General features: G+C 38.9%; 1 protein-coding gene across 18 annotated transcripts in view; it reads right to left on the reverse strand.

Annotated features, from left to right (window-relative positions):
• Positions 1 to 14,904, reverse strand: part of TBC1D5 (TBC1 domain family member 5) — a 605,221-nt gene that overhangs the window by 530,093 nt on the left and 60,224 nt on the right. For 3 of the 18 annotated variants that reach the window (XM_089332287.1, XM_008266047.5, XM_070072846.2), the window contains exon 3: positions 10,194 to 10,419. The exons of the other annotated variants lie outside the window; for them this stretch is intronic. The gene's annotated coding sequence lies outside the window, so the exon portion shown is untranslated. The remainder of the gene's footprint in view (positions 1 to 10,193; positions 10,420 to 14,904) is intronic. 18 annotated transcript variants of the gene reach the window in all.

The following is a 14,904-nucleotide window of genomic DNA, read 5'->3' on the forward strand; positions in this document are numbered from 1 at the left end:
TCCAGCACCACCAAACTCCTGAAGATGCTGCCTAATGCCGGCACCCAGATACAAGACTGTAAGAGTTAATGGCAGCTTATTCTGTGTGCTAAGAACACTGAGCCCTGTAGTACCCATGGATATCTATGAGAAAAGTCTGTGCAAAACAGCTTAACTCTTACATGCCTATCAAGAGACAAATACAAAAACTGATGTAATCATGTTGTACTAACAAAAAATATTACAGAGTAATTAAAATAAATCAGGTTACAAATACTGGCAAGTAACATCTCAAGAGTAATGCTGCACTTAAAAAAACATATAAAGACTAATAGAATATTTCAGTTCAGTAAACCTTGAGAACACTTGATGGTGGGCCTTTGGCCTATTGGTTAAAATGCTGGTTATGATACCTAGATCCCATACTGGACTACATGGGTGGCAGCAATGATGACTAAAGTAGCTGGGTTCCTGCCACTACAGAGGAGGAAAAATTAGTAAGATTTTACAGTATCCTTACCATAAACATGAGAGCCTACCTTCATAAAAATCATTGGTTTGGGAGCTAGTGTTGTGCTGTAGCAAGTGAACCCACTGCCTGTGACACTGGCATCCCATGGGTTCATGTGCCAGCTGGCTCCATTTCTGATCCAGCTCCCTGCTGGTGACCTGGGAAAAGAAGTGGCAGATGCCCATGTGTTTGGGCCCCTGAGACCCAAATGGGAACCACAGATGGAGCTCCTGGCTCCTGGCATCAGTCTGGCCCAGCCCTGTTGTGGCAATCTAGAGTAGTGATCAGTGGATGGAAGATCTATCTCTTCTCTTCTAACTCTGACTTTCAAATAAATAAATCTTAACTAGAAAAAAAAAGTGAGATTTGGTTTGCTTAGTTCTAATATTACAAATATTAAAAATTCTAGTGTAAGAAATTAAAAATCTTATCACAAATTACATGATTTAGTAAGAATTTCAAATGCAATTCTCAAGACTATTTTTTTTTATTTCAAAACTGAACTAAGTTGGACCTGTGCTGTAGCGTAGTAGGCTAAGCCTCTGCCTGTGGTGCCTGCACGCCATATGGGCACCAATTTGTGTCCAAGCTGTTCCTCTTCCAATCCAGCTCTCTGTTATGGCATGGGAAAGCAGAGAAGATGGCCCAAGAGCTTGGATCCCTGCACCCATGTGGGAGACCCGGAAGAAGCTCCTGGCTCCTGGTTTCAGATCGGCTCAGCTCAGCTCCGTCTGTTGCAGCTATTTGGGGAATGAACCAGTAGATGGAAGACCTCTCTCTCTCTCTCCCTCTCTCAGTCTGTAACTTTGCCTCTCAAATAAATCAATAAATCTTTAAAAAAAAAAAAAAACTGAGCTGAGAGATGCCACTATGTATGTCTGTGGAAATCTAAATAAAGCTAAAAACATTCTCAGCAAGAGCTTTTAAACAGATAGTTCTATCATTTGCTGTGAGAACAAACATGCTTAAAAGACTGACTCTCAAGTCCTTGGTTCTAACTTCCTTGGGAAAATCTGTCACTTTATTAGAATGTTCTTTTCCATTTATTTTTCTATGTGAAGTATTAAACGTCCACCTGTTTAATAAAAATTTACATGTATCTAACGAAATCCAACTTTGAAGAAATTCAATTCCACTAAGATGAGTCTTTTTATTTTAAATTAAAATTTTTTGCAGTAAAATTTAAGTTCAATCCCATTTTATTATGTCTTTGGAAATGTGACAGGCCACCCACATTTAAGATGGGGAATCTACTGCTCAACAGAAATAAGAGGCCTCCCAATTACATAGAAGTTTAATGTTTTTTGTCACAATGAAGAAAATATCAAAAATACTGCTAATTTTCATAAAACCTGATAAATATTCTCTCAAAGTAGCAACCATCTGATTTAAAGAATTACTGGCTTGTTATCCTAAACAAGAAATCATATCCAACTTATATTGATGTTTTTTATCTGAAGTGTGTCATGCAATATTGTAATTTATCTCATAAATCTACTAGAGTGTGATCAAATCCTATCAACTCTGATTGGCATAAATTTGAAACAATGAAGTAATCACATCTGTTAAGCACTTCTAGCTTCCCAGACAACATTTCAAAAGTTTACACAATAACATAACATAATTATACTTTCATTCTCCATAAGACCTTCCTGCATTTGATTTGAGCTTTCCATAAAGTTTTTTGTGTATATTTGCTTCAGTGGAACCTAGTAATAGGAATTAAGAGTATACAAAATAAAGATGAGAAAAGGAGATGTAACACATAGGGGAGATGGTGTATAAACTTGGTACACTCAAGAAAATACTTTAATAAACTCTAAATCAAGTGCATGGTCCCAAAATGGGGGAAAATAAGTAATCTGATTGGAAAAAAACACAGCAATGTCCAACTTCAACCTGAAAATATTCTTGAAAAAATATAGATGCTGAATTTAAATAAAAATATAGTCGAATAGAGCAAAGAATACTAACCATGCTTTATGTATCAAGATTAGCATATTGAAAAGAAATCACTAGTTACCTGTTTTTGATGTAAAATTTGCAATGTATGAATCCAAGAGTGGTCTCATGCACTGTACCAAAGGTCTGCCCAGACAAAGATCTTGAGCTTAATTGAGATGTTTCCCTCCCATCTGTGGCTATGACAGATTTTCAGAAACATTGAGATTATGTTTTCTTAGAATTTTTTATCTTAGTATTTGGAATTATTGGAATGCCATGCTAACAAAATACAAGATTTTTCTTGAATCTTTCCCCTTTTCTATGAATCTGTTATATTCTCCTAAATAGATAAAACTACCTACTCGTTTTCTTTCCATATCTTGTAGTTTAATTCCTAAGAAAGATGTTCCTTATCTCAGTTCATTTTCTGCAGCCACAACAGAATACCTAAGACTTTATAATCCGTAATGAACAGAAATTTATTTGGCTCACAGCTCTGGAGGCTGGGAAATCCAACATCAAGGGGCCACCTCTGATGAGGGCCTTCTTATAGCAGAAGGTAGAAAGGCAAGAGAGGATCAAATTACGCCAACAATACTTACACCACTCCTGTGATAATGACATTGATTCATTCCTGAGGGTGGAATCCTCACGACCTAACACTTTCCATTGGGGCCATCTCCTAACATGGTATAATGGGGATTATGCTTCTAAAACATGGACTTTGGGGATACATTCAAACCATAATGCTCCTTTTCTTTGAACCCTCATGACTACTTTGTTTGTTTGTTTGTTTTTGACAGGCAGAGTTAGTGAGAGAAAGAGAGACAGAGAGAAAGGTCTTCTTTTCCGTTGGTTCAACCCCCAAATGGCTGCTAAGGCCGGCACGCTGCACTGATCCGAGGCCAGGAGCAAGGTACTTCCTCCTGGTCTCCCATGCGCGTGCAGGGCCCAAGCACTTGGGCCATCCTCCACTGCCTTCCTGGGCCACAGCAGAGAGCTGGACTGGAAGAGGAGCAACAGGGACAGAACTCAGCGTCCCAAGCCAGCACCGCAAGTAGAGGATTAGCCAAGTGAGCCGCGGCACCGCCCCTCATGACTACTTTGTAACTAAGCTTCAATATAAAGACATTTCTCTTGATTACCCTAATGTATAAGAGTACTAACTTTTTGACTAAAAGAAATCCCATTAAATTTATCAAACACAATTGAAGTAAGATTAAAATAAGAAGTAATTTCAACCCTTCTGACTAATCTGTACTGTTGCTACCTATTATCTAGTCATTTATGTATTTTCTTTATACTTTCATTCATTTAAAAACTACTATGTTTTCCACAAGGACAAAGTCCTATTCTTATTCTAAGCAATAAACATGTAACAACAACATGGTATATACATAGTGCTCTAACAAAGTAATGTAGCAGGTGAGGTGAGTTAACTAAGAATCAGGCAAAGCTTTCAAAAGCTGCATCTTGCAAGATAAGTAAGCCAGGAAAAGAGGTAAGAATTGAATAGTTCATAAAACAACTGGTTCAGCAAACACATATTAACCACCTGGGCTTATTTCTTTTCCTTCCCATGACTCCATTAAAATGAAAGTTAATAATTTTTATTCCACAAGGACAGAAAGAGTAAACATGGCAACAAAAGCAGGAAAGAGATCATAAATTTTTGCAAGAAAGATAAATAACTCGTCAAAGGAAATTATTTAAAGCAGAACATGTCATTAAAGACACTAAGGAGCAGCAAAGCATTTCACCCACAGTCAGGCAATTACCCTACCTCACATACTCCACCTCCACTACCCTGGCAGTGAATCTGCAACGAAGAGAACAGATGGAAAAAGGAAAAGAGAAAAAAACAGAGGAATAAAATAATTCAAGAGAACATTTCCAAACTGAAAAACATTAACTTTTCAAATGAAAAGGTCCTCTAAATATTCAGCATAATTAATAAAACTCATTCCAAGACACAGCATCATAAAATCTCAGAGATGAAAGACTCTAAAAGCTTCCAAAATGATAAAAGTTTGAAAAGTGATCTACAGAGGAAATGAAAACAAAGAGGGGGGAAAAAAGTGACAATGGACTTCTCAGTCAGTAGTAGAACTGAATGCTACAAAACAAAGCCTTCAATATCCACAAGAAAGTTTCCTAAGATGATTCAAAGAGTTTGTGGAAGATTGAGCATTTGATAAAACAATTAAGATGTTACTTAGATGCCCACATCCTATATCAGAATGCTTAGATATCAGTGCTCTCCCACTTCTGATTCCAGCTCCCTACTAATACACACCCAGGGAGGCAGCAGGTGATAGCTTAAGTACTTAAGTTCTTTCCACAAACATAGGAGACCTGCATTAAGTTCCTGGATCCATGCTCAGCACCGACTGTTGTACAACATTCAGCTCTAAAGTTATCCTCAATGCATTAAAAGCTGTATCACTTTGAAGATGACATACATATATACATAAATGCATATATACACAAATATTTTCACTCACAACATGGTTTGATGGTATAATTAGGATATTTTATAATTAAGTCTCACTTAAACCAATAATAAAAGATAAGCAAGCAAGGGAATATTTCAAAATATACAACAGTTTAAAATGGTTGACAATGATTACATCAATTAACAAATTCAGTGTTTCCAAAAAATTTGATTAGTTATCACTGGCTATTTCTTAAATTTGATGTGAAAAACTTCCCAATGGTTGATTTTTAGACAAAATTAACAAACTTTCATCTTTCAACCCATCACAATACCTTGATATGCAACTGATTTCTACTTAGGTAATATTAAAGAAGTAAGTAATCTCCTATATTCCTAACTAGAAGAGTATTTACACTGAGATGATATTTAATTCAACACAAACTCTTCACTATTTTTCTCATCTATATAGGAAGTTCCAATCTAGTCTGGAAGTATCTTTTTAAGCACACAAGTGGGATTGTCTTCAGAAACAAGTACACATTTCTAGAACAAAGATTCTCTTTTTTTTTTTTTTTTAAGATTATTTATTTGAAAGGCAAAGTTACAGTGAAGGGGAGGGGAAAGAGACAGAGACAGGGGGTGAGTATCTTCCTTCTGCTGGCTCACTCCCCAAATGGCCCCAAAGGTCAGGGCTCACCTAGGCAGAAGCCAGGAGCTTCTTCCAGGTCTTCCATGTGAGTGAAGGGGCCCAAGTACTTGGACCATCCTCTGCTACTTTCCCAGGTGCACTAGCAGAGAGCTGGATTAGAAGTGGAGCAGCCAGGACAGGTAACCCACTACATCACAAGGCAACAAACCTTTCAATCCCTGTACTATGCTGAAATGAAACTTACAGAAGGAAAAAAATAACTATACATAGAATTTCTAGAAATGAGTTTTCTAAATATATACAAAAAATAACTTATGGGGCCGGAGCCGTGGCTCATTTGGTTAATCCTCCGCCTGCGGCGCTGGCATCCCATATGGATGCTGGTTCTAGTCCTGGTTGCTCCTCTTCCAGTCCAGCTCTCTGCTGTGGCCCGGGAAGGCAGTGGAGGATGGCCCAAGTGCTTGGGCACCTGCACCCTCGTGGGAGACCAGGAAGAAGCACCTGACTCCTGGCTTTGGATCGGCGTAAATCGGGCTGTAGCAGCCATTTGGAGGGTGAACCAACGGAAGGAAGACCTTTCTGTCTCCCTCTCTCTCACTAACTCTGTCAAATAAAAAAAGATAACTTATATGAAATATTTATTTCATTATGTAAATGTTTAGCCATAGTTACTAAAGAAGAGAGAATAAAACAGTCATCTAACTGCATTTATATATAATGAATAATTTTTGGATCTTAGAAAAGAAAGAAAATTTTAAGTCATTCTCTACAAAGCTCAAGAAAATAAGAGAGAGATATTAGAACACTAGAATAAAAAATCAGTGTTGAGATAAATGATGGAAAACAAAAGTTAAATTGAAAGAAACAAGTTTAATGAATAAAACATCAAGACACATTACAGATTGTTAAAATGGAGAAAATGATGAAACGTGGTATTCATGTGATTGAGCTGGATTTTATTTCCAAGTGTGGCATCAAAATAATCAGCTCTGCTAAGACATGGGACACTGTGGTTGCAATCTATCCCAGATATCCTACTACATTGAAAAGGCATATACACGTTAAATCTCTAGCACTCAAATATGCAACAGAAACCATATCCTCCTAAAACAGAAAACAGAGAACAGACTGGGTAAAGAAACGTCAACACAAAAAGCTGAGAGACATTGTATACCAGATTACTGGAGACTATCAGAAAAATACTAAAAATTAAAATAAAAATAACGAACATGCATTTACTATCATTATTACAAAAATTGAAATCTTAATATTCAGGATGACATAAAAATATTTTTAAACAATCCTTGTTCATACACAGATACACTAATTTCAAGTTAAGTGTTGCTAAATTTTTAAAATATCTTCGGTTACGTATCTGCAACATATTGTTGAGCTTCTAGTAACCACATTACTAAATTGAAAATTGTTCAACCAACCATATCTAGTTAGAAATCCTATAAATTAAGAAGTAGAAAGCATCTGTGAAGTAAACTACACAGTAATTTTGATAACTTACTAGTTTCTCTTCCTTGCAAATTCTCGCTAATGTAACACTTTATGTAATACTTTTTTTTTTTTTTTTTTGACAGGCAGAGTTAGTGAGAGACAGAGAGAGAGACAGAGAGAAAGGTCTTCCTTCCGTTGGTTCACCCCCCCAAATGGCCGCCACGGCCGGCACTGCGCCAATCCAAGGCCAGGAGCCAGGTGCTTCCTCCTGGTCTCCCATGCAGGTGCAGGGACCCAAGCACTTGGGCCATCCTCCACTGCCTTCCCGGGCCACAGCAGAGAGCTGGACTGGAAGAGGAGCAACCAGGACAGAACCGGTGCCCCAACCAGGACTAGAACCCGGAGTGCCGGCGCTGCAGGCGGAGGATTAGCCTAGTGAGCTGCGGCGCTAGCCTGTAATACTTTATTTTAAAAATTGTCAGTATTAATACACTGAAGCATTACTAATTCATTTTTAAAGGGTACTGATAATAAAGTAGACATTGGAAATACATGTGGTAGGGTGTGTGTTTGGTCTAACAGTTAAGAAGCTGTTGGATTCCAGACCTTGAGACTTTTCCCAAATAACTCACAAAAGACAGTCAGAGATGCAACAGCAAGAGGATTTTTATTGCCAGCTAGCTGGGGCTCTCACCGGCACACACGACGCAGCACAGTGCTCAGCGAGAAGCTCCGTCCCTCCCCTTGCCAGCATTTTATACACTCGAGTAAACAAGCACATACGTCACTACACACGCAGGCTACTTCTTTATTCTACCTCAATCTGGACATTTTTTGGTGTATCTCAGCAGCTTGAGGACTACGCGTCACACAAGGGAAATGGGGGCCGTCAATTCCAGGAGTTGTTCACTGAGGTTTGTTTCCAAGAATTGGGCCTTCCCGTTCTCTAGGGGCTTGTGAAGCCTGTCATGGAGGTACAATTGTCCTCTTTCCCTTAGCTGGAGTGTCCTACATTAGTTATTACGTAAGCAGCGCAGTACAGAAGCAGAAAAAGCAATTGATACTCAGCAACAGGTAGTCCTAGGCATTCTCTCATCCCACATGCCCCCCTTTCTCTTGTAGTATGAGGAATCCTCCTCATGCGGAATAGGCCCATAGTCCTCGCGTAGTATCAGGATTTGGACAGCGTTGACTTTGTCCTTTTTAAGTCACTAGCCTGTTGAAGATGCATGGTCCAAAGGTTGGCAAAAGTAGTAAGATTACAAGTGGCCCTGCTAGAGATGACACCAAGGTAGTCAGCCAAGGGGAGAAATTGAACCAGGACAAACCATCCTTCTCGTTGTTCGTGATCCTTTTTCCTTGTAGCTAGGCCTTCCCACACTTTAGCCACTGAGTCGCGTACTACCCCTGTATGGTCGGCATAAAAACAGCACTCTTCCTCCAACGTGGCACACAATCCGCCTTGCTGGAGGAAAAGGAGGACCAGTCCTCATCTGGTCTGTAGGACCACCTCCGCTAGGGAAGTGAGGGACTTTTCCAAATGGGAGATGGAAGGTTCTATCCTTTCAATGTCTACATCTATGGCTGCCCTCAAGCCGGAGAAGTAGTGGTTTTGCTGGACCAAAGAGGCTATTCCAGTGCCCGTCCCGGCGATTCCCAATCCAAATAAGGTGGCCACTGTAATGCTGTGAACACTTCTCTTTTATGTTTACGAGGGTTTTCTAAATGGCTACTTATCTCAATTAAATTTAGCACTTCGTCCACCGGGTGATAGTAGACTTTGGGAAATACCTGAACCAACACACAATATTCCTTGGACTGACTGGCTATTTTGCCACTGAAACAGGGAGTAAGTCCCGACTCTGAACATGCCCACCTGCTGTTGTTTGGGGGTAGAAAGTATCACTCCTGGGTCATGGGCTGGGACTGGTTGCAGGGGGGGGCTTCGGCCGTTTACCTGACCGATGCACAACCCTTTTCCAATGATTAATTGTATGGTTACTCCTGTCTGTGCTTTCTGCTCCCACCGACACTCCCGTGGATTCCGGGTAACACTATAGTTCCCCATGGTCCCCACAGCCTCATAAAAGGGCAATTGCATGTCATAACAAAGCCAACAAGCCTGGGTCACATTGGGATTAGTAGCATTAAAAGCCTGATATACAGACTGTAGCAGGGCCCACAGTGGTTGTGTTTAAGGGGCTGTTGGCCTTGGAGTGGGAGCTTGAGAAGTGCCCCCAGTAGAGGAAGGGAACAAGGCTGGAGCACTGGTGCCAGGGGCTGGAGTGGTGGTCTGGGCCGCTTATTCCCTTTCAAGGAAAAAGGGCTTTGTTAGGACCGACCGCTTGCATTTATCCCTGCATTTTGAATCTCTGTATAGTGAAATATCCTCCCCGGTCTATTCCATCTTCCAAATACCTTAATCCCCACATCATTTCTTGGTCCCACTTACTGTCAGATGGGTTAATTACATTGATCATGACTGTGCTACATAGTTTTATTGGGGCACCTATCGGCCCCTTGTAGGGGGTACCCGGGGGGTGACAAGTGTCCGGCCACCAATGTACCTTGATATTGGGATCTCTCCCTCCCTTTTCTTCCAACCAAGAGGGCGCTATTGTCTCGCAACCCCATGAAGGACAAAAGTAGTGGCTAGGGTCATTACAAGTTGATACAGTTCGCCTGGGGCACATATAGAACACTGCGGGAGCAGTACCACTCCTACACCCTTGGACCGGGACCACCTGACAGGTGGTTACAAAAAATGTTATATTGCCCCCAGCTGGCCCCGTCTTAGTTTGGACCACATCCACCGCTGAAGTTCCCTCAAACCTCATCAGTTTCCATAGGTAGGGCTGGGGTTGGTTTTGTTGACTGCTTTGAGCGAGCAGAATCACTGCACTTAGAAACACACATAACATCTTGGTAGCACAGCAATACATTTCTATAGTCAATAGGGGGCTTAACAATCCACCTTTAACAGTTTATAATCCTGTCCCTATCTATCTAGAACATCATCCTACTCTTATAAAGCTATAACCCTATGCTTATTAGGAGTTGAGTCACACATTAATAACTATAAATCTGTAATTAATAATTAAACAGTAGCTGACAAGCAGTGGGAATCCAATTCACCTGCTGAATCAGTCACTTACAGACATAGGGCCCCACGGCTTTTAGTCCCCTTCAATGAACTAGGAAGGCATTGACCACGGAGTGATACCGACCTCCGAGTCCCGCTGTTCCTAGAAGGCCTTTAGTGAGACGATCGTGGCAGTAGGGTGGCTCAGTTTCCTCCTCTGGCACTGTCCCCGCTCCCCGTTTGTTCAGACGTAGCTTGAGTGGATTCTCTTGGTTTCGACTAACTGTCCATTCTTGCGCCGCTGCTTCAGCTTCTGGTCCTGACGCTCTTCTAACGTGACAGTGATGCAGCCAGGGCGCTATCCCGTCCACCTTTATAGCAGTAGGGATGACAAGCACAACAGTATAAGGCCCTTTCCACCTGGGTTCTACTGTCTTAGCATTACGTCTCTTTACCCATACCCAGTCCCCAGGCTCCAATTGGTGGCTTGAGGCAAGAGGCAGACCATCTTTGCGGTCCAAGGCAGCAAGCATGGGCCAAAGTTCCCTGTGAACTCTTAGAGAAGGGTTTTCATGTTCTGCAATAGTCCCGGATTAGTAAATTCACCCAATGAAGCCAGTTAGGATGCCTGCATGCCATATCCAAGTTCAATGCTCAGATTCGTCTCCTGTTAATGTACATGCCGGGAAGCAGCAAGTGATATTTCAAGTAATCGGGCCTCTTCTACTCACATGAGACACCTCGACTGTGTTCTCAGCTCCTGTTTCAGTCAACCCAGCCCAACCACTGCAGTCCTCCTCCTCGGCCTCTCAAATATATAAAAAGTTTCAAAAACAAATATTCTGTGGTACTCTGGATAGTTTGTGGTCTGAAACTGTTCCCTGCATTGTAGGATACCTATAATCCATGATCCCTATCTATTAAATGACAAATACTTCCCCAACTATTTTAACAAGGAAAAACATTCCTATTAATTTAATTATGGCATAGCAGTAATGTCTGAAAACCATTACACTAGAAGCTTTATAGTAAGAAAGTGAGGGTAGGAAAAGAGCATAAAGAAATTTTAAGGGAAATATTTTTTCAGTTACAGTAGACATTAAAACTTGCAATGTTATCCTCTTCCAACAGAACATATGTACACGCTTTTCTAAACATACGTATGTTCCCTTTTTAAAAATAGAAACCTTCTCTATACATGACCTTGTTAATACTCTAATTTTCATATAGGAAGTCACAATGAAATCAAATCTAGGATCACATCAGTAGATTACATAGTCATTGGGAGGCCATGACCATTTAATCTGTAAAATGGTACTTTCTGTTTTGCTTTTGCTGCTAATGTTGTATAGCTTTTACTGTTTCAGTCAGCAACATCAAAACTAGGATCAGTATTCAGACTACACATTAAAGCTCGTATATGTTGGTACTGTTTAATGACCTAAAAACCCCTGAAGTATAACACGGTCCTCTTTTTTTAATTTTGCAATCTCAATTTAAGAAGGTTATATTTAATTATTCCAGAATTAAAATATATACTCATGCTAAGTGTTGGTAAGTGGTAAAGGAAAGATGTGAATCACCTCCATAAGAGAGACAAGCTTGGTGGCTGTCCTACAGCATCAGTGCAAGGATTCAACCATTTCACATGAAATCCACAGAACAAATGAGGCATCAAAGAAACGTTGCATCGAACATGACCTTTGGTTGTACTTTTACTTGTCCTAATTATAAAGGAGTTACTCTCAGAGCCAACACACAAGCCATATTATTCTTACAACTATGTAGTATTTCAGGAAGTGCTTCACACTGTGACAAATTTGAGGAAAAATATACAGATAATGTTTTCCTTTGTTACAAGGCATAATAGGCCTTTCTGAACAAAATTGATTCTGGTATTACCTATATGAATAACAATCACTAAATCAGAATTTTTCTAACTTTATAATGCACATATACATATAAATATACCACTACAGGTACCTGGTCCAATTTAGTAATTCATCTATGGTCTAAACACAAATAAACTAGAAATTAAAATTGTATAATCCAATTATGACTTTAATAATGCAAGTTATCATGTCAGATAAATACATAAAGAGGATATCAAAAAGAAAGCTACACACAAAAAAATAAGCTATTATCTCCTAGGCATTTCTATTTTCCCACACAGAATTTCACCAAGGAAATAACCATTTTTGACAATGCTTTTACTAAAACTGTCAACCTTATCAATATATGAAATGTAATACAGATTTTAAAGGGGAAAAAAAGATCACTAGGTCATCCAATAGGAAATTATAAATTCTAATAGCATTATCTCTCACTACAATGTCCATCACGCTATCAATTAAAAGATTTACAAGGCAAACCAAAAATTCTATAATGTGTGATATGAACAAAGACTTCAGAACTATCCAGTAAAATGAATTCTGCCTACTTATCTTTCTGTTTCCAATTGTAATACTATTATTTTCATTTAATATAGGTTCCAAAAACTGTAAAACATCAGTTACCTTTACTTAAAGTCACACCTACAGCTGCCCTGGTTGGCTAACAAAAATACATAGTTTGTTTTCTCATAGAAGAAAATATTCTTAAAGATATTGCCTATGAATTAAGATTTTTTGTTAGGGGCCGGCACCATGGAATAGTAGGTTAATTCTTCGTCAGCAGCGCCAGCATCCCATATGGGCGCTGGTTCTAGTCTCAGCTGCTTCTTTTCCAATCCAGCTCTCTGCTGTGGCCTGGGAAAGCAGTGGAAGATGGCCCAAGTCCTTAGGCCCCTGCACCCATATGGGAGACCGGGAGGAAGCACCTGGTTCCTGGCTTCGGATCGGCGCAGCTCTGGTTGTTGCGGCCATTCAGGGAGTGAACCAGTGGACGGAAGACCTTTCTCTGTCTCTCCCTCTCACTGTAACTCTACCTCTTAAATAAATAAATAAAATCTTTTTTTTTTAAAAAAAGATTTTTTTGTTAAATATATACCACACAAGACTATCAGGAATCACTCAATAGGAAGTTGAGATATTCCTAGTGTGATCACAGAAGTGTGTCACAAGAAGGTACTGGTTAATGTCCAGATATGTAACAGTACAAGCTTTCACTATCAAACCTACCCTGGATTAAAAGACAAATTATATGATCATTCTAGCTATTGCAGTATTTCATGTTACTAAATCATGTATTTCACAGATGTTATGATATAATATTGTATACTTGAAAAAGTTTTCTATTTTTTAAAGTGATTTGCTTAATACCTTGCCATTCACACAAAAGTGGTTACTTAATGGCATTCAGACCAAAATCACCCAAACTCTGTTGCCACCTAATTCATGTTTCCTTATATGTTTCCTGTATTTATTTAAGATCTACCACACAGGCTTCCTTCTCTCTTCAAGTAGCAAATATGACTGGCAAGACCCTTTCCTCTTAGCCGCACACTAAAGTCACAGTCTTTCCTTATCTCTGAGGCTTTCCAGATTCTTTTAAATAATTACATCGAATCATTTAAAATTAGAATTGGTTACTTTCTGGTCTTTTTCAGCCATGGAATAAAATGCCTAACTGTGTACTAAACACTATATTCAAGGTTAATTTAATAGAAAGTTTGTGATCATTTCTATAAAAGTCTAAGCATCAGGCAATTTATCATGCTTTTAATAACATAGAAATGTATCTGATCCTGATGATATTGTCATAAGGAAATCAGATTTGACCTAATAAGAACCCTGGAAATGGTCTTTGACTCAACAATCAAAAGATCTGATCTAAATGTTGGAAAATTCCCAGGCAAACACACAATCTCTCCAAGGAACAAATTCTACTTTTCTATATATTTGCTAAACTATGCAGGATTACAAGAATGAAATCAGAAAATTCACACTCAAATACCTGTCTATTTTTTAAGAAAGATGACTAAGTGTAACACAAAATAAATGAGTATACTTAGCAAATTAAACCTATCAAATTAACTATATTCTCTAAAAAGAGTTTAAAAATTAAACAATTACATTGTACTATCTAGTCTTTAAAAGCTCTTATAAGCTAAGAAGAAAGGCTCTTAAGTCCAAGTAAATTAGCACTAACTCCAGAACCACCAATTATTCTCAGCTGTGTAGCAATGAGCACGTTTCTTACTATCTTTACTTCACCATCATGAAAATGAAGCTAACAGTACTTACCACAGTGAGAAAATCAACAAACAACCCATGTCAAAGATAAAAGCACCATGTCTGCAGACCATGTCTGCAGTTAAGAACTCAATTATGTTAACCATCATTATAATAGTCTACATTAATGTCTCTTTTCAAACACAAGTCCTAAAAACTTATTTTGATGTCAGAAGAAACTTCATATGTTGTGCTTGCATGTATATGCACACATATGTGTGCCTTCAAAGGAAAAAAATCACTCAGATGACACAGTTAACACTCTACAAATATGTTCATAGTGTAAACTCGGTAGATTTTCACTGCAGCTAATATAGATCTTATTCAACATTAAAGAAGGCAGCTTTTTTTCTTCAAAAGACCAAACTAGCATACAAAAACACATTGAAAAAAAACTTCCATCTCTAACAATATCTGTGTTTGTTCATCTCCAGAAAGTCACAGACACTTGTGGAAAACACACTTCTAAATCCAAGTATACAAATCAAAGGAAAATACATTCTTTAAGGCAAGCATATGAAGATACTAAGGCAACATTCTAATTAAATATTCATATATTCAATATTTCAAAACAAGAAATTCGGGGATATATACATAATTTACAATTCTATAGTGAAACCTGTCTACAGAGGCCATTTTCACTATATTTCAATAGCAACTCAACTTGAAATGTACAATGCAGCT

Source organism: Oryctolagus cuniculus, chromosome 4 (assembly GCF_051225735.1).
Source record: "Oryctolagus cuniculus isolate XC-2025 breed Fujian yellow rabbit chromosome 4, ASM5122573v1, whole genome shotgun sequence".
NCBI classification, from domain to species: domain Eukaryota; kingdom Metazoa; phylum Chordata; class Mammalia; order Lagomorpha; family Leporidae; genus Oryctolagus; species Oryctolagus cuniculus.